At 38.0% G+C, this 20,488-nt stretch overlaps 1 pseudogene; it reads right to left on the minus strand.

Annotated features, from left to right (window-relative positions):
- Positions 1–134: 134 nt before the first annotated feature.
- Positions 135–5,346, minus strand: LOC139042673 (chloride intracellular channel protein 1 pseudogene; annotated as a pseudogene).
- Positions 5,347–20,488: the final 15,142 nt, after the last annotated feature.

Genomic DNA, 20,488 nt, shown 5'->3' on the forward strand with positions numbered 1-20,488 from the left:
AATTGGATTCTGTGCCCATCGCTGAACCAAACTCTGTGGACGAGAGAAATTTCTCTAATTGGCCAGGCCTGAATCACATGCTCATTCATAGAGCTTGAGGTGATATCAGTACCACTCAATCTGCCTCAATTGAAAGTCAGTGAGAGGTGGTTCTCTTGAGGAAAATTGAAGTGATGTTACCAAAGAAGGGTGAATGGATGTGAAGTGGAAGATAGAATAGATGTCCACAACATTTTGTCAAACAGTCAAATCCTACACCTACTTATGGTTGTATCTGAACTTTTAGAGTAAAATCTTTTCAAAATTTTAACATTAAGATCACCAAAGAACAGCCCTTTCACCCTTCACCCTACCCTAGCATTTTGTTGACACCTTTTGCTCGGAAGAAGGAGAGGGTGGAGAGAAAGAGAAAGAAGCCACCTTGATTAATTCTGCTTTGTCTTTACAAAAAATTCTAAAATTCAACTCTGCATTAGAAGTCTGGCTTGCATAAAACATTTTCTTTCCAGAACAGAATGATACAACCTTTATAAAACAGTCAACTTGAATCAGAAAAGTATTTGACTTCCATCAGGAAAAACCTTGTTCATAAATGAGAAGGAGGATGAGGATGACATCCTTTCCATCCTCTCCAATCCTCCAGCTGATGATACCTTGTATATAGAAAATCCCAAGGAATCTACTAAAAGACTATCAAAGCTAATAAATAAGTTCAGCAAGGCTGCGAGATAAAAGATCAGTATACACAAATCAGTTGTCTTTCTATACACCAGTAGTAAACAATTTAAAAATGAAATTAACAAAACAATTCCATTTATAATAGCATTAAAAAGAATAAGATACTTAGGAAAAGATTAGCAAAAGAAATGCAAGACTTGTATACCGAAAACCACATAGTATTATTGAAATAAATTAAAGAACTAAATAAATGAAAAGACACCTGGGGGCCGGCCCAGTGGCGCAGCGGTTAATTTCACATGTTCTGCTTTGGCAGCCCAGGGTTCACCGGTTCAGATCCCAGGTGCGGACATGGCACCACTTGGCAAGCCATGCTGTGGTAGATGTCCCACATATAAAGTAGAGGAGGATCGGCATGGATGTTAGCTCAGGGACAGTCTTCCTCAGCAAAAAGAGGAGGATTGGCAGATGTTAGCTCAGGGCTAATCTTCCTCAAAAAAAAAAAAAGAAAGAAAGAAAAGACACTTGTGTTCATGGATTAGAAGATTAAAATTGCTAAAATGGCAATACTCCCCAAATTGATCTACAAATTCAATACAATTCCTTCAAAATTCCAACTTCCTTTTTTCTTCAGGAATTGACAAGGTGATGCTAAAGCCAAAATAATCTTGAAAAAGAAGAACAAACCTGGAAGACCTATACATCTCAATTTCAAAACTTACTACAAAGCTAGAGTAATTAAAACATAAGGTTACTCTCATAAGGATAAACAAATGGATCAACGGAATAGAATTGACAGCCCAGAAATAAACCCATACATCTATGGTCAATTGATTTTTTTTTTTTAAAGATTTTATTTTTTCCTTTTTATCCCCAAAGCCCCCCAGTACATAGTTGTGTATTCTTCGTTGTGGGTTCTTCTAGTTGTGGCATGTGGGACGCTGCCTCAGCGTGGTCTGAGGAGCAGTGCCATGTCCGCGCCCAGGATTCGAACTAATGAAACACTGGGCCGCCTGCAGCGGAGCGCGCAAACTTAACCACTCGGCCACAGGTCCAGCCCCTATGGTCAATTGATTTTTGAAAACAGTGCTATATCCATTCAATGGTCAAAGAATAGTTTCTTCAACAAATGTAGTGGGGACAATCCACATACAAAAGAAAGAATTTGGACACCTACCTCACACCATATGCAAAAATTAACCCCAAATGGATGAAAGATCTAAATGTAAGAGCTAAGACTATAAAACTCTTAAAGGAAAACATAGGGGCTGGCCCAGTGGTGTAGTGGTTAAGTTCATACACTCTGCTTCGGCAGCCCAGCATTTGCAGGTTCAGATCCCAGGTGCAGACCTATACATCGCTCATCAAGCCATGCTGTGGTGGCATCCCATACACAAAGTAGAGGAAGATTGGCATGGATGTTATTTCAGGGACCATCTTCCTCAAGCAAAAAGAGGAAGATTGGCAACAGATGTTAGTTCATGGCCAATCTTCCTCACACAAAAAAAGAAGAAAACATGGACATAAATCTTTGTGACTTTGGAATAAACAATGATTTCTTAAATATAACAAAAGAAAAATGGATAAGTTTGACTTCATCAAAATTAAAAGCTTTTGTGCTTCAAAGGACACTATCAAGAAAGTGAAAATACAACACATAGAATGGGAGAAAATATTTGTAAATTATATATCTGATAAGGTACTAGTATCCAGAATATATAAAGAACTCTTACAACTCAACAATAAAAAGGCAAATAACCCAATTAAAAATGCACAAAGAGCCTAAATAGACATTTCTCCCAAGGAGATATACAAATGGCTAATAAGCATATACAAAGATGTTAAAAATCACTAGTCATTAGGGAAACACAAATCAAAACCACAATGAGATGCCATTTCACATCCACTACAATGCCTATAATAATTTTTTTAGAAAAACAAAAAAGAACAGTAACAAATGTTGTTGAGGATGTGGAGAAATTAGAACCCTCATATATATACTGCTTGAGAGAATGTAAAATGCTGAAGCCACTTTGGAAAAACAGGTTGGCAGTTCTTCAGAAGGTTAAAAATAGAGTTTACCATACAACCCAGTAATTCCACTTCTAGACATACACCAAAGATAACTGAAAACATATGTCCACTCAAAAACATGTACATGAATGTTCATAGCAGCATTATTCATACTAACCAAAAATGGAAACAACCCAGATGTCCATCAACTGCTGAGTAGATAAACAAAGTGTGGCATATCCATACAATGGAATATCATTCAGCCATGAAAAGAATGAAATACTGATCCATGCTACAGCATGGATGAACCTCAAAACATTATGCTAAATAAAAGGAGCCAGGTACAAAAGGCCACATGTGTGACTCCATTTATATTACATGTCTAGAATAGGCAAATCCATAAAGACACAAAATAGGTCAGTGCTTGCCAGGGGCTAGAAGGAGGGGGAATAGAGAATGACTGCTAGTGGGGATGAGGATATCTATCTATCTATCTATCTACCTGTCTGTCTGTCTATCTATCTAATCTATATATATAGACAGAGAGAAACTTTTGGGTCACATGGCAACTTTATGTTTAACTTTTTGAGGAATTGCCAGACTGTTTTCCAAAGCAGCTACACCATTTCACAGTCCCACCAGTAATGTATTCTGTATTCCAATTTCTCTACATCCTTGTCAACACTTGCTACTGTCCAGTTTGGGAAACTGAAAATGTCTCCAGACATCACTTAATGTCCTCCAGGGGTCAAAATCACCCCTGATTGAGAACCACTGGTTTAGAGTTTACATCTTTAACATCACCATCTACCTTCAAGTTATATTATACCACTTCATGTCTTGTAAATGAACCTTACCCTAGTATTCTTTCATTTCTCCCCTCTGAGCCTTTATGCTATTATTACTATACATTTTACTTATACATATGTCATAAGCCCCACAACACATTGTTATTATTTTTATTTAAACAGTCAATTATTTCTTTTTTCTATTCTGTATTTTGTTACTGAAATATTGCCCTACCCACCCCATCCCACAATAAAAATCTCACCCAGATCCTCCATCCTTTTCCCTCATCCCCCTAGCCAGCCCTGCATAAGTGCTCCAGGATTCTCTGCCCACTGGCCATTTTGGAGTGTGTCCATTGGGTAGCCATGTGGAAACCACTCAGAGCCTTCGTGGAGAAAGTGGAGGGGGGAGAGGGAGCCTCAGGAGGGGCCACTTGCTCATACTTGCTCAAGTACCGATGCACTTTCCCCAACACTTCCAGGATGGAGAACCCCCAATACTTCTTACATACCACCCATACTATGTGGAGATTTGGCAACAGGTTGCAGTCAGCCAGAGTGAGCTCAATGCCATTCAGAAACTTCCTCTGAGAGATGCCCTCATCCTCAGCACTGGTCTCATCCACTTCTTCTGGGAGGGGAGATGTCAAGTCCTAAAGTCCTAAAGTCCTAAAGATGTCAAGTCCTAAAACTTTCAGGCCTTTCAGGAGCCCCTTCTCCAGATTATCATTGAGTGTTGTGTTTGAATTCTTGATGTAGGCAGAAAATTTGGTAAATATGTCCAGCCCAGCTGTGTTGGATTCAGGGTTTGGAGTTGCCATCTCGGGGTACCCGGGAGGGCGCAGCACTGCCTCCAGCAATTTATCGATCTTGTTGGTGTCCGTGTGCGCTTCGGTGCCATACAACAGGAATGGGAGCCGTTCTCCTGGGCACAGCTACTGTACAGTCTTGGTCTGCCTCTTGTTGTCAACACTGGTGACATTGAAGGTGACTCCCTTGAGCCAGAGCACCACGAACAGTCTCTGGGAGAAGGGGCAGTTCCCAGTCTTGGCCTCATCACTTTCAGCCTTCACGAACAATTCGACCTGCGGTTGTTCTTCAGCCATGGTTATGACCAACAGTCAATTATTCCTTAAAGAGTTTAAATACTAAGAAAAAAGTCTGATATATTTAATCATGTAGTTACCATTTCCAAGGCTCTTTATTTCTTTCTTTAGATCCAGATTTCCAAGTAGTATCATTTTCATTCTGCTTGAAGGATGTCCTTTAACATGTTTTGTAGTACAGAACTGCTGGCGATGGTTTCTTTCAGTTTTTGTATGCCTCAAAGTCTTTATTTTGCTTTTGTTTTCAAAAAATATTTTGATGAATATAGAATTCTTGATTGAAAGTGTTTTCTTTCACTTATTTAAAGATGTTGCTTGACTGTCTTCTGGCTTCTTCCTTCAAGAAATCTGATGTTAATCTTTGCACATAACCAACCTTTTTTCCCCTTGCTGTTTGTAAAATTTTCTCTTTATCATTATTTCTAAGCAAATTGAGATAATATATTTGGCATAGTTTTCATGGTCTTTGTGCTGAGAGTTCATTGATCTTCTTGGATCTGTGGGCTTATAGTTTTTATTAAATTTGAGAAGTACTTAGCCATATCTTCAAATATTTTTTCAGCTACTCTCCCCACCCCATCCTCTCATTCAAGGACTCCAAATATACATATATATTGGGTCGCTTGAAATTTTCCTACATCTCACTGATATTCTGATCTTTTTTTCAGTCTTTTTCATCTGGGTTTCATTTTTAATATTTTCTATTGTTATGTCTTCAAGTTCACCAATCTTTTTCTCTACAATTGGTGATCTATCATTAATCTATACAGTGCTGATTTCATCTCATATATTCTCATTTTCTTTTCTACAAGTTTAATTTGGGTTTTTTTTTTTTTTTTAAAGATTTTATTTTTTTTTTCCTTTTTCTCCCCAAAGGCCCCCGGTACACAGTTGTATATTCTTCGTTGTAGGTCCCTCTAGTTGTGGTATGTGGGACGCTGCCTCAGCGTGGCCCGATGAGCAGTGCCATGTCCGTGCCCAGGATTCGAACCAACGAAACACTGGGCCGCCTGCAGCGGAGCGCGCGAACCCAACCACTCAGCCACGGGGCCAGCCCCTAATTTGGGTTTTTTTTATATCTTCCATGTCTCTACTAATTATGCTCAATCTTCCCTCTAGTTTATTGAGCATATTCATATGCCCATACATTTATAATGGCTTTTTTAAAAGATTAGACAATATACGGATTTATGGGAGGTGGTACATGACCTGGCCCACTGGTCAGGGACCTAGAAGGAAAAAGATTGGAAGATTGCAGACAGAAGAGTCTGGGATGTGAAAGAACATATGGCAATGGTTACAAAGTATGTATGAAAATCTTTGTATCACATGTCAATGCTCACCGTAGAGTGTCTACCATGGAAGAGGTACTTAAAAAAACAAATAAACAAAATGACTTAGTCAGTTGACATCAGCCAGCCACTTCAATGCTGGAATGTTGAGCACATGAACAAGGTGGCCTTAGGGGCAGAGGTGAAGACTAAATATGGGTCCAATAGCATGGACTCATACTTTGCAAGCCTGATCTAGCTTCTGCCACCTCTGAGTCTCCAACCTGCCAGCAAAGGAGACCAACATGGAGCATCTGGTATGGCACCATCACTTCAGGTGTCCAACTGATCATTTGGTGACAAGTTGACTACAATGAGCCACTTCTATCCTGGACATACCAGCAGTTTGTTTTCACAGAAATGGACATATGTATGGCCTTGCCTTTCTTAACCACAAGGTCCCAGTCCACACTGCTATCTGAGACCTTACAGAGTATTTGATCAACTGGCATGTGATACCACATAACATTGCATTAGACCAGCGGATGCATTTTACAGCAAAGGAGATACAGGAGTGGACCTATGATGATGGGATCTACTTGTTCCATACCATATGACACCTTTCAGAAAGCTAATATCCTGACAAAGTAATAGAATTGCCTGATGAAGAACAGCTGAAGTGCTAACTCAAAGTAAATACCCTGAGGATAGGGTCCTATTCTCCAGAAAACATATTCATTGAATTGAGCATGTTTACATGGTGTGTGTCCTCAATAAGAATACATGGGTTCAGGAACCAAGAAGTGGAAAAAGGAATAGCCATTACCATCACTTCCAATGACACATTTGGGGGACTTGGTGTTTGCCATCTTTGCAATTCTGAACTTTCTAGGGTTAGAGGTCCTGGCCCTGAAGGGAGCTCACTCTACCCCAGGATTTCTCAGCCTTGCCACTAATGACATTTGGGCTGGATAATTCTTTGTCGTAGGGGCTGTCCTGTGCCTTATAGATATTTAACAGCATCTCTGGATTCTACCCAAAGATGGCAGTAGCACACTCTTCCTAGCTGTGACAAACAAAACATGTCTCCAGATATTGCCAAATACTCCCTGGGGGACAAAATTGCCACAAGTTGAAAACCACTGCTCTATCCAATGGAGAAAAAGAGATTCATATTGAACTACAATTTGTGGCTGCTATCTGAGCGTTTTGATCTCCTTGTGCCCAGGAAACAGCAGGCAAGAAGAGGAGTCACCATCCTAACTTGGTCAATTGACCCTGATTATCAGGAGGAGGTAAGGTTACTGTTACACATGAAAACAGGGAGGGATTGTCAGGGGATCAAGTAGACTCTAAGCAGAAGCAGCTGCTAGGTTGGCTTGATACTATGTCAGAGATTTGGCCAGTAAGGAAAAAAGCTCAAAAGGAAACACACTATTTATTACTTACATAGGTAGTATAAGCAAGATCAGCACAGTGTCAGCTCCCCACATCCCTAAACTCACAAGATGACACTTGAACCTTAGGGGTCAGATAACAGACTGAGAGATCACTCTGCTGTGGAGGAGCCAATTCTAAACTGCAGCTAAGAGGTGTTATAGCCTGCAGCTATACACTAAGGAGGCCAAGATAGATAATCCCATGCCTCACTGGAAGCAGAGAGGTAGATGAGAACTTGATTCATGGCATCCTCCTACAAAATAGGGAAGCTGATAAGAAATAGCTTTGTGGGACCGGCCCTGTGGTCGAGTGGTTAGGCTCGCATGCTCTGCTTCCGCAGCCCAGGGTTTCGCAGGTTCGGATCCTGGGCATGGACCTGGTACCACTCATCAGGCCATGCTGAGGCAGTGTCACACATGCCACAACTAGAAGGACCCACAACTAAAAATATATACAACTATGTATCGGGGGGCTTTGGGGAGAAGAAGGGAAAATAAAATCTTAAAAAAAAAAAAAGAAATAGCTTTGTGACAGCTCCTCACAAGATTGCTATCTTGCCATGTTCCTGGGAGGATCACAGGGTATTCTGCCAAGACTTTAAGTCAGACCAATTGAGCCTTGCTTATATGGCCTATGTGGATATATACAAGCCTGCTAGGGTGCCATAGTTGAGCTGTTTCCCTACGGGAACGTGTGTGGAACCCAAGTGATCAATTTGAACATTTCTAGATACTAATTTTCCAAGTTATGAGTATAAATGGACAGGTACAGCAATCCTGGTCTGAGAAGGATATGGCGGTGAGGAGACTCAGGCCCTTTAAGGATGAAGGTCCAGGTAAGCCATTGAGGCAGCAGAGGTCGTAACTGGAGTGAAAGGAATTTAGAATGGATAGTAGAGGAAAATGGTAACTATCAATTGTGAACCCAAGACCAACTTCTATAGTGTCGGTTGTAGTTTGTAATGTTAACCTCCCGCTTCTGAGTTTCCCCACCGTATGAAAGGCCTTCTAGAGTTGTGTAGAATCTGCTCCCCAATATACGTAGAGAGAAATGTATCCAAGCGGCACAAGTGGTGCCTTGTAGTAGACAAAGAGATAGACTACCCAGATCCCTCTTCAAGGAAGGACTTGCTGCTCAGCTCCGGAAAGGGCAGTCAGCAGACCATATGCAGCTATCAGCTTCTTCAGGGTGTGCTTCAGCTGCACAGTCTCACTTTGCCCAAGTTACACCCTTCCTGGGCAGCCTACATCTAGTAACTGAGTGAATTTGACATGGGACCACTCTGACAATATTCATTCCAGAGCTCTTCGCTGGGTCACCCAAGTCTTTGTTTGGCCTGTATCATATTTTGGCTTCTCCATTGGCCCAATCCTTCTTCATCTGCCTTTCACCTTGATACCTAACAACATCAAGCACCCTAACTCCATTTTAGCATCTGTTTCTGGATAACCCAAACTCTAACACCAACCATGACATTCAGCTCCAGGTTTAGAGGAAACAGTATATCTTGGTATGTCAAAATATAGTCTACATTGTCACCTTTAGTGGCATAATTCATAATATTTCTTTATAATTTTTTTACGTCTGTATGAATCTCTAGTGATATCTTTTCTCCCATTCCTTATACAGTCATGTGTCACTTAACAACAAGGATGCATTCTAAGACATGTGTCGTTAGGTGATTTCATCACTGTGCGAACACCATAGAGTGTGCTTACACAAACCTGGATGGTATAGGCTACTATACATCTAGGCTATATGGTACTAATCTTATGGGGCCACTGTTGTATATGTAGTCCGTCGTTGACCAAAACGTCATTATGTGGCGCATGACTGTACTGGCAATTTGTGGCTTTTTGCCTTTTTTTCCTAATGAGTCAGGCTGGAAGTTTATCAACTTCATTGATTTCCTTAAATACCAGCTTTTGATTTCATTGATTTCCCTCTATTGTCTTACCGTTTTCTACTTTATTGATTTCTGTTCTGATTTTTATTGTTTTTTAATTATTATTTTGGGTTTAATTTGCTCTTAGGTTTTTGGTTTCTTAAAGTGGAAGCTTAGGTCATTGAATTGGGACTTTCTTTTCTGATGTAAGCATTTAGTTCTATAAATTTCCAAGTATGTTTAGATTTAAACATGTTCAAATTTCCCTCTAAGTTTATGCTTTAGCAAGAATTCTGATATATTGTGCTTTTATTTTCACTCCCTTCAAAACATTAATCTCCCTTTTGATTTCTTCCTTGACTCATGAATTATTTAGAAGAGTAGTATTTAGTTTCCAAATATTTGAGGATTTCCAGATATCTTTCTGTTATTTATTTCTAATTTAATTTCATTGTGGTGAGACAACATACTTCACATTATTTAAATGATTTAAAATATATTAAGATTTATTTTATAACTCAGAATATTTTCTATCTTGGCAAATGATCACTCGAAATATGTATTTTGATGTTTGTGGGTGTAGCGTTCTATAAATATCAATTAAGTCAAGTTGATTAATCATACTTTTCAAGTCTTCTATATGTTTACTGATTTTCTAACTGTTTAATAATTGTTCAATTATTAAAAGAATGGTGTTGGAATCTCTGACCATAATTTCTTTGGATTTGTCTGTTTTTCCTTTCAGTTCTATCAGTTTTTGCTTCATGTATTTTGAACCTCTGATATTAGTTACATAAAAATTTAGGATTGTTATGTTTTTCTGATAAATTGATGCCTTTATCATTATGAAATTATTTTGTTTTTTTCTGGTAATATTCTTTGCTCTGCTTCTTACTTTGTTTGAAATTAATGCAGCCATTTCAGCTTTATTTTGATTGGTGTTAGCATGGTGTATTTTTTTTTCTATCCTTTACTTTAGCTTATTTGTGTCTTTATATTTAAGGTGGGTTTATTGTAGACCACACATAGTTGGGTCTTGCTTTTTTTTTATCCTAACAATCTCTACCATTTACTTGAGTTGTTTAGACTATTTACATATAATGTGATTATTGATGTGGTTGTATTTAAACCTACCATCTTGCTATTTGTTTTCTGTTGGTCCCATCTGTTCATTGTTCTCCCTTTCTTCTTTTTCTGCTTTCTATTTGAATTAATTGAGTTTTTAAAATAATTCCACTTTAACCCCTTTATTGACTTATTAGCTATATTGCTTGGTTTATTTGTTTGGTTTTTTTAAGACATTCCTTTAGGGTTCATAGTAGATATCTTTAACTTATCACTGTCTACCTTCAAGTCACATTATACCACTTTATGTATAGTATAGGTACTTTACAGCAATATACTTCCATTTTCACCTTTGTGCTATTATCATACATTTCTCTTCTACATATGTTATAAACACCACACTACACTGTTATTATATTTGCTTTAACCAATTACCTTTTTTCTGTTTGCAACATGACTTTTAATAGCTAAGTAGTATTATGTACTATCCAGCGTATGGATGCATCAAAATTTATTCAACCAATTCCAAATTGTGCATTAAAGTTGTTACCCATTTTTTCCTTGATATTATAAATTATATACCAATGGACATTCTTGTGCTAAAATCTCTTTGCATACTTCTGATTATTTCTTTAGGAGAGTTTTTTTTATTGTGGTAAAAAAATATATACATAAAATTTACCATCTTAACCACTTTAAGTGTATAGGTTAATAGTGTTCAGTATATTCACATTGTTATGAAACAGATGTCCAGAACTTTTTCATTTTGCAAATCTGAAACTTTATACCCATTAAACAACAACTCTTCTTTTTCCCCTCCCCACAGCCCCTGCTAACAATCATTCTACTTTCTGTTTCTATGAATTTAGATACCTCATATAAGTAGAATCATATAGTATTTGTCTATTTCCGACTGGCTTATTTCACTTAGCATAATGCCCTCAAGGTTCATCCATGTCGTAGCATGTGATAGGATTTCCTTATTTTTTAAGGCTGAATAATATTCATTGTATGTATAGACCATGTTTTGTTTATCTACCCATCCATCAATGGACATTTGGGTTGCTTCCACCTCTTGGCTATTGAGAATAGTACTGCTATGAACATGGGCATGCAAATCTCTTGGAGACTCTGCTTTCAATTCTCCCCTAGAAGCAGGATTGTTGGATCATATGATAGCTCTATTTTTAATTTTTTGAGGAACCTCAACACCATTTTCCATAGTTGTTGCGCCATTTTACATCCCACCAACAGTGCGCAAGGGTTCCAGTTTCTCCACATCCTTGCCATTACTTGTTATTTTCTGGTTTTGTGATAGTAGCCATGCTAACAGGTGTGAGGAGATAGCTCATTGTAGTTTTGATTTGCATTTTCTGATGACTAGTAACATTGAACATCTTTTCATATACTTGTTGGCCATTTGTACATCATCTTTGGAGAAATTCAACTCCTTTGCCTACTTTTTAATCAGGCTATTTTTGTTGTTGTTGTTGAATTGTAGGAGTTCTTTATATATTCCAGATATTAACCCTTTATCAAATATATGATTTGCAAATATTTTCTCCCATTCTGTAGGTTGCCTTTTCACTCTGTTGATTGTGTCCTTTGATGCACAAAAGTTTTTAAGTTTGTTGTAGTTCCACTTGTCTCTTTTTGCTTTGGTTGCCTGTGCTTTTGGTATCATAGCCAAGAAAAGATTGCCAAGTCCAATATCATGAAGCTTTTCTCCTATGTTTTCTTCTAGGAGCTTTATAGATGAAGGTCTTATATTGGGGTTTTTAATTCATTTTGAGTTAGTTTTTGTATATTGTGTAAGATAAGGTTCTAACATCATTCTCTTACATGTGGATATATAGTTTTCTCAACACCATCTGTTGAACTGACTGTCCTTTCCCCACTGAGTGGTCTTAGCATCCTCGTTAAAGATCATTGGACCATATATGAAAGGGTACATTTCTGAGCTATCTATTCTATTCCATTGGTCCATTTGTCTGTCTTTATGCCAGCACCACACTGTTTTGATTATTGTAGCTTTGTATAAGTTTTGAAATCAGGAAGTATGAGTCTTCCAGTTTTGTTCTTTTTCAAGATTGTTTTGACTATTTAGAGTCCCTGGAGATTCCAGATGAATTTTCCTATTTCTGCAAAAAAGGCCATCGGGATTTTGATCAGGATTTCATTGAATCTGTTAATTGCTTTGGGTAGTATGGACATCTTAACAATATTTAAGTCTTCCAATCCATGAACATGGGATGTCTTTCCATTTATTTGTATCTTCTTTAATTTTTTTCAGCAATGTTTTTGTAGATTTAGTGTACAAGTTTATCACCTCCTTGGTTGGGCTTATTCCTAAGTATTTTATTCTTCTTTATGCTTTTGTAAATGGAATTGTTTTTTTAAGTTCTTTTTCAAATTGTTTGTTGTAAGTGTATAGAAATGCAACTGATTTTTGCATGTTGATTTTGTACCCTGCATCTTTGCTGAGTTCATCTATCAGATCTAACATTTTGTGTGTGTGGAGTGTTCAGGGTTTTCTACATATAAGATTATGTCATCTGGAAACAGATAATTTTACTTCTTCCTTTACAATGTGGATGCCTGTTCTTTTTCTTGCCTAATAGCTCTGGCTAAGACTTCCAATACTATGTTGAATAGAAGTGGTAAGAGCAGGCATCCTTATCTTATTCCTTTGGTTTCAGGATAATGCTGGCCTCATAGAATGAGATTGGAATTGTTCCTTCCTCTTCAATTTTTTGGAAAAGGTTCAGGAGGATTAGTGTTAATTCCTCTTTAAACACTTGGTAGAATTCTCCAGTGAAGCAATCTGGTCCTTTTCATTATTGGGAGGTTTTTGATTACTGATTCAATCTACTAACTTGTTTTTTGTCCGTTCATATTTTCTATTTCTTCATGATTCAGTCTTTGTAGGTTGTGTGTTTCTAGGAATTTATCCATTTCTTTTAGGTTATACATTTGTAGGTAAACTGTTCATTGTACTCTCATAATCTTTTTCATTTATGTGGCATTGGTTGTAATATCCCATTCCACTTCTGATCTTAGTTATTTGAGTCTTCTCTCTTTTTTTCTTAATCTAGTTAAGGGTTTGTCAATTTTGTTGATATTTTTAAAAAGTCAACTCTTTGTTTCATTGTGGGTTTTTTTTTATTGTTTTTCTATTCTCTATTTTGTTTACCTCTGCTCTAATCTTTACTTCCTTACTTCTGCAAACTTTGGATATAGTTTGTCCTTCTTTTTTCTAGTTTCTTGGGGTGTAAAGTTAGGTTATTTATTTGAGATCTTTCTTCTTTTTTAACGTACACATATACAGCTATAGAGAGCATCTTTATGATAGTTATTTTAATGTTTTTGTAAGGCAGCTCATAGATCTGTATTTCTTTAAGGTTGATGTCTAGAGTTTCATTTTGTTCCTTTGACTGGATCATGTTTCCCTGTTTCTTTGTATACCTTATAATTTTGGGGGGACTTGGATTGGGGCATTTGAAGAACAACCACCTCTCCCAATCTTCTAGTGCTGGCTTCTCACAGGGGAAGATCTTCGCCAATTATCCTTACTGGAGGCTCTAGGACCTCTCAAACCTTTTCTGATCTCTTGCTCCCCCTGGTGTCTGCCTTCAGAACTACAGCTCAAATATGCCCCTCTCGTTTACTTTCAGTGACTTCCAGACTCTAGCGCTGGTCCTATCAGTGCTCTGAGACAGACAAGACAGAAACTAGTCCCTCTGGCAGTGCCAGACAAGCCAGAATGTTGGACACATGGTCCATTCTTTTGATTCCTTCTGGAGGGAAGAGCTCCAGTATGAAGGGTTTCCTCCTGGTTACTCTGCACTATGCTGCATAGGGAGAGCAGAATGAATGGGGGCACCAAATGCCACAACTTTTCCTATCCCTTTCACTGGAATCCCTCTTGATTTTACAACAGCCTAGATGTTGTAGATTTTCAACTGATCTCTAGAGTTCTCACTGAGGTATTCTGGTCTGTATACTGTTGTTAACCCAGTGTCTCTGTAGGGGAAGGAGGGCCTGTAACTTCCTAGTCCACCATCTTATTCCCTTTGCCCACTTTTAATCAGGCTGTTTTTTATATCATTGCATTGTAGGAGTTCATTATAAACTCTAGATATTAACCCCTTATCAGAGATACGATTTGTAAATATTTTCTCCCTTTCCATGAGGTTCCTTTTCCTTCTATTGATTGTGTCTTTCCATGCACAAAAGTTTTTAATTTCAATGTAATGCAATTTATATATTTATTTTGTTGCCTCTGTTTTTGGTGTCATATCCAAGAAATCATTGCCACATCCCTTCTTTTACTTTTAAGCTATTTGTGTTTTTATATTTAAAGTATGTTTCTTGTAGACAACTTATAGTTGGGTCTTGCTTTTAAATCCACTCTCTGAGAATCTCTGATTGAATTGGGGTGCTCTGGAGTTAATTAGGGTTGCTTTAGAGTTTATAGTATACATTTATAAGTTATCACAGTCTACCTTAATGTGATATTACACCATTTCACATATTGTATGAGAATCTTACAATAGTAAATTTCCATTTCTCCTCTCGTGGCCTTTGTGTTATTGTTGTCATACAGCATATATTATAAATCCTACACTACATTATTAATATTATTTTAGCAGTCAACTATATTTTAAAGAGATTTAAATAAGAAAAATCTTATTTATTATTAAAATAATATATATAATATGATTATCTCTGTACCTTTGTGTAAATCTATATTTCCATCTATCATTTTCCTTCTGCCTGAAGGATTCCTTTAAGTTTGTTCTTTTTTGTTTAAAGATTGGCACCTGAGCTAACAACTGTTGCCAATCTTCTTTTTTTTCTGCTTTTTCTCCCCAAATCCCCCCAGTATATAGTTGCATATTTTAGTTGTAGGTCCTTCTACTCATGGCATGTGGGACGCCACCCCAGCATGGCCTGATGAGTGGTGCCATGTCCGCGCGCAGGATCTGAACCAGTGAAACCCTGGGCCGCTGAAGTGGAGCATGTGAACTTAACCACTCAGCCACGGGGTCGGCCCCTGAAGGAATTCCTTTAACACTTCTTATAGTATAGGTCTGCTAATAATGCATTATTTCAGCTTTTGTATATCTGAATAAACATTTATTTCACCTTCTTTCATGATATTCTCACTGGGTATAGAATTCCAGTAGACAATCATTTTTTTTAATTTCAATACTTTAAAGATTTTGCTGCCCTGTCATCTCACATTATTTCTGATATGAAATCTACTGTCATCCTTTTATGCAACATATGTTTTGTTGTGGCTACTCTTCAGATATTTCTGTCACTCATTGTGAGCAATTGAAGCATGATATGCCTTGGTGTAGTGTTATTCAAATTTTTTGTGTGTGCTTGAGATTCTTTGATTTTCTTGGATCTGTGAATTTATAGTTTTCGTGAAATTTGGGGAAATTTTCTGTACTTCCCTCCTTTGGGGCCTCCAATTACACAAATACATTTTTCCCACAGCTCCCTGATGCTTTGTTCATTTCTTTGGATGCTTTTTCTTCTGAATGTGTTATTTTGGATAGTTTCCATTGCTATATCTTCAAGTTTACTGTTTTTTTTCTGCAATGTCTAATTTGCTGCTAATCCCATCCAGCATATTTTTATTTCAAATCACATAGTTCTCATCTTTAGAGATTTGATTTCTATCTTTTTATATAGTCCACATCTTAAATTTTTGAACATATAGAATATAGTTATAACTGTCTTAATGTCCTTGTCTAATTCCCCAACATCTGTGTTAATTTCAGGTTGCCTTTTGATTGACTGATTTTTCACCTCATTATGAGTTATGTTTTCCTGCTTCTTTGCATGCCTAGTAATTTTTTATTGGATGCCCAACATTGTGAATTTTAACTTCTTGGATACTGGTTGTTTTTGTAATCCTATATATATTACCAAGCTTTTTTCTCAGACACAGTTAAATTACATGGAAACACTTGGGTCTTTTAGGATCTTGCTTTTATATTTTAGGTGGACTGAGAAATGTGTTCAGTCTGAGTCTAAATATCCTCCGCTACCAAGGCAAGAACCTCAGTACTGTACCCAATGTTCCATGAATTATGAGATTTTATGAGTCTGGCTAAAGGGAACAGGCACCATTTCCAGTTCTATTTGTGTTCCAATCCTTTTGTGTGATTAATTCCTTAGCCTTGGGTAGTTTCCTCACATATGAGCACACATCAGTACCCAGGGGTACTCTCTGCAGGTCTCTGAAGTTCTCTTTCTATGTATACATCTCTCCTATCTGGTAGTGTCTTGCAAACTCTACCTGCCTTAGTCTCCCCAGATTCTCCACTCCATCTCCTCAACTCATGGAGTCTTTCATGTTCCACCTGAGTTCCCTCTCCTTATGCCATGGCCTGGAAACTCTCTCCAAGCTGTAAGCTGAGCAAACATGGGGCTCACCTCATTTTTTTTTCCATTTCACAGGGATCACTGTCCTTCATTACTTGATGTCCAGTGACGTGAAAACTGTTATTTCATATCTTTTGTCCATTTTTAAATTTTTGTTTCTGGTGGGAGAGTGAATCCAGTCTCTATTATACCATCTTGGCCAGTAGTGGAAATCTACCTCCCTTTTTGTTAAATTTTATTTCAAAGTGTGTCAGTCAGGCTTCAATCAAAGTAGCAGAATTACTCTGTGTGTGTGTGTGTGTGTGTGCGCATGCACATGAGTGTATGTATATAGTGTTTAAGGGATTTGTTACAGAGATTTTACCTTACCCAATTGTGGGAACTGGTTAAGAAGTCTCTGTAAGGCTGTTGTCTTCACATCTGATACTGGAAATTGAAGTCCACAGTGCAGATAGTCAGGAAAGCAAGACGGACATAGATGTGAAGTGGGAGAGAACAAAAACAAACTGGAACCCATGAGCATGAGCTGGTGCCACCAAGGATAGACTGAAACCTGTGTCAGTTCTTGTTTCCTCTGACCTTGATGGAATGAGTATCATGCAGAGGCCAAGACACTTTGTCACAGAACTAAACTCACACACCTAGCCCAGGAGTCAGAGGAGCTAAAGGATAATCCAGGGGAAGGTGGAGCAGTTTTCAAACCAGCTGCTACCTTTTATCAATGAGGTGAGTCAGAGGAAAGCGGCAATGTGTTCAAGCTACAAAAATGGGTACCACTTCACTCGTGTCCTCCAAGTCTCCCACAATAATTTCTCTGTGTCCCACCTTAACTAGACATATAAAGGAAAGAAAATTCTGGGAAATGTAGCTGAACCTAAAGAAATTTACACATTACAAACCTACGACATGAAGCATTTTATAATTTGTCATTTTGGTGAATGAAATATTTCCCCCATTTCTATTGATCTCCATTTATTCCTGCTATAAAGAAAACATTTTTCTTTTATATTTAATTGTATCCAGCAACCTTTACAATGTTATTAATTGTAGTAGTATTCATTAGTGTCTCTTGGATTTTCTGGGTATATACTCACAACAGAAAAAGTTATGATTCTTTTTTTCAACATTTATTATACTAAATCATTTTCTTCCTTTATTTCATTTATTGGAATATCCAAGAATATGTGAAATAATAATTGTAATAGCATTCCTGTGTAATTCCTGATTATCTTGGGGATGTTTTTAGTGTTTCACCCTTTGGAAAGATATTTGTTGTTAGTTTTTAGTAAGGAGTATTTAAGTAAGTGCTTTCTATTCTCTTTTACCTTGTGTCTTTATTGGGGCTAGTTGCTGAATTTAATGAAAGCAGTTAAAGTGTATTATTAATATGTCCTATAATATTCTTCTTTAATTCATTTTGTTATGAATTGCAATGATAGATTTATTTATATTTGAACCACTTTTGCATTCTCTGAATATATAAAAAATGACAATAATTGATTATATCTTCGACAATGTATCAGTTCAGAATTATTTTGGCTGCAAGTATCAGACAGCCTAGCTAAAAATATCCCCAACCATAAAGACATTGAATTATTCAGCAACACTACAAGTTTGGAGCAGGTGGTTCCAAGGTCTTTTCAGAGGTTGAATAACATCCTCAAGGACCCAAGCTCTTTCACTTTTCCACACTGCCATCAAAAGCATATTGGATTAGAGTCTGATGCTCTTTTTCAGTGTTTGACTGCTGACAGCTTTTAGGCTTCACCCTCCCTTTTCCCTTAGTGCCACACATCTTGGCAAGCTGATAAGAAAGCCTGGGTTCTCCTTCCTTTGGCACCAGCCATAGATTCAAACCGTACAGGCCCTATCCCACGCCCAGGAACCTTCACTCCAGCCCACCACTTAACCACCATAAAAATCCTAAGCCAGTCTTCTTTCCTTGCTCTCTCAAGTCATTTTCAGATCAGTTTGAGATACTTGCCCTGATTGCCCCAGAAAGCCTCATTGTGTAAGTAATAAACTTTTCATATCCTCTAGATATATGTCAGTCTTAACATCCAAACCAAATTTTGCGTGGAGCTCCATCCTGCTTCTGTAGGGTGTCCACAATTGATACTGTGAGCAGGATGCTGCAACAATGACCACCATCACCAGGGGTCTGTCTTCTCTTGCTTTGACTTGCTAACTGACTCTCCTTGCTGCTGGCTAGCTTGCCTTTTGAGTAGTGCTGCTTTGTGCTGTATTTGCTGAGTTCTATTCAGCGCGTTATAGATTTAACTGACCTATGTCAGAAGTTTCAATAATTAATTGGTATTTAGGGACAGGAGTTATGGGATCAGGGCTCTCCTTAAAGTGACCCTGAGTTGTATGTCTTAGCCCAAAGCTATCTGTGTGTCTTAGAATGAATCATCTGTCTTGATTCCAGCAGAAGCTGTGACTAATGCTAGGCTCAGGGGAAAGTCTTACCCTGAGACCATTTGGTTGTGTGCCTAAACTAGGCCTCGGCTACTGTTCTTTAAAGCACTCATGGGAAAGACTATCCCCTGTACAATATATTAGTCCATTGGGTGGTTGCTCATGTGGAGCAAGATTAGTCACTATTTGAAAAGCAGCTATTATTTGAATATTTTAATTATTGAATCCACATTCCTAAAGACAGAGGGCTCACTAGGATTCTACAAAACGGCTTTATTGCTGTTGCTATTGTTGTAGCTTCTGCTGCCTATGCCACAACAAAGATCCTGATCCTCAGGGTTATAGGAAAAACCACCTATGGTACCCCTCTGGCACAGTGAAGGGGTAAATTCTAACTCAACTTAAGCTTGAGGTCCTTATGCTGTATAAAGCAACCATTGCCATGGAAGAGGCCCTAACACTGATGATACTTATCTGAGACTCTCTGGAGGAAGAAATTTATAAATATGAGCAGGGTAGAGAGAACTTCCCCAAAATATATCCAGTAATCACAAAACAAAGGAAAGAAAAGACAGAAAGCCAGGAATGAAGGAAAGAAGGAAGAGAGGAAGGGAGGGATGAATCTGGATATCGGGGAGGAAACAAAATAAGTAAACAGAGGTCCACAATTTGACCCAATTGGAAATCCAAAATTTACTAGAAGAATTTTTTTTTTTGAGGAAGATTAGCTTTGAGCTAATAGCCGCTGCCAATCCTCCTCTTTTTGCTGAGGAAGATTGGCCCTGAGCTAACATCTGTGCCCGTCTTCCTCTACTTTTTATATGTGGGATGCCCACCACAGCATGGCTTGATGAGTGGTGTGTAGGTCCATGCCCAGGATCCAAACCAGTGAACCCCAGGGTGCAGAAGCAGAGCACGCAATCTTAACCACTGTGCCACTGGGCCAGCCCCAACCAAAATAATTTATAAAACAAAAAGATGCAAGTGTACTGATCTGCTTTTGTGCCTCTACAACATAACTTCTGAATTAACTTTAATATCTGCTGAAATGCACCAATTGGCAAACCTTGGCTTTAATGAATACTTGGATTCAAATTACAGTGATACCTGAGGATTCTTCTAAATTTGAATAACATAACCCCTATAATCTTAGAGGAGTTATTGTAACATAAAATAGAGGATAAACAGTTGTGCCTCACCTTAACTATCAGAACAATAGCCTTACCTAAATTCTCCACGATGGCAGCACCCATTGCCCTAAAATATCCCATAGTGGGGGCATGGACACTCTGACCCAATGAGTAACAAATTAAAATTAAATCTTTGGCACTTACAAATTGGCTTTAAAAAATAGGACCACATGGACCTTCTCCTCTCCCTGTCTCTGTTAAAGTAGTTAATAAGGTCCAATGTAAATTTGAA

Source organism: Equus asinus, chromosome X (genome assembly GCF_041296235.1).
Source record: "Equus asinus isolate D_3611 breed Donkey chromosome X, EquAss-T2T_v2, whole genome shotgun sequence".
NCBI lineage: Eukaryota > Metazoa > Chordata > Mammalia > Perissodactyla > Equidae > Equus > Equus asinus.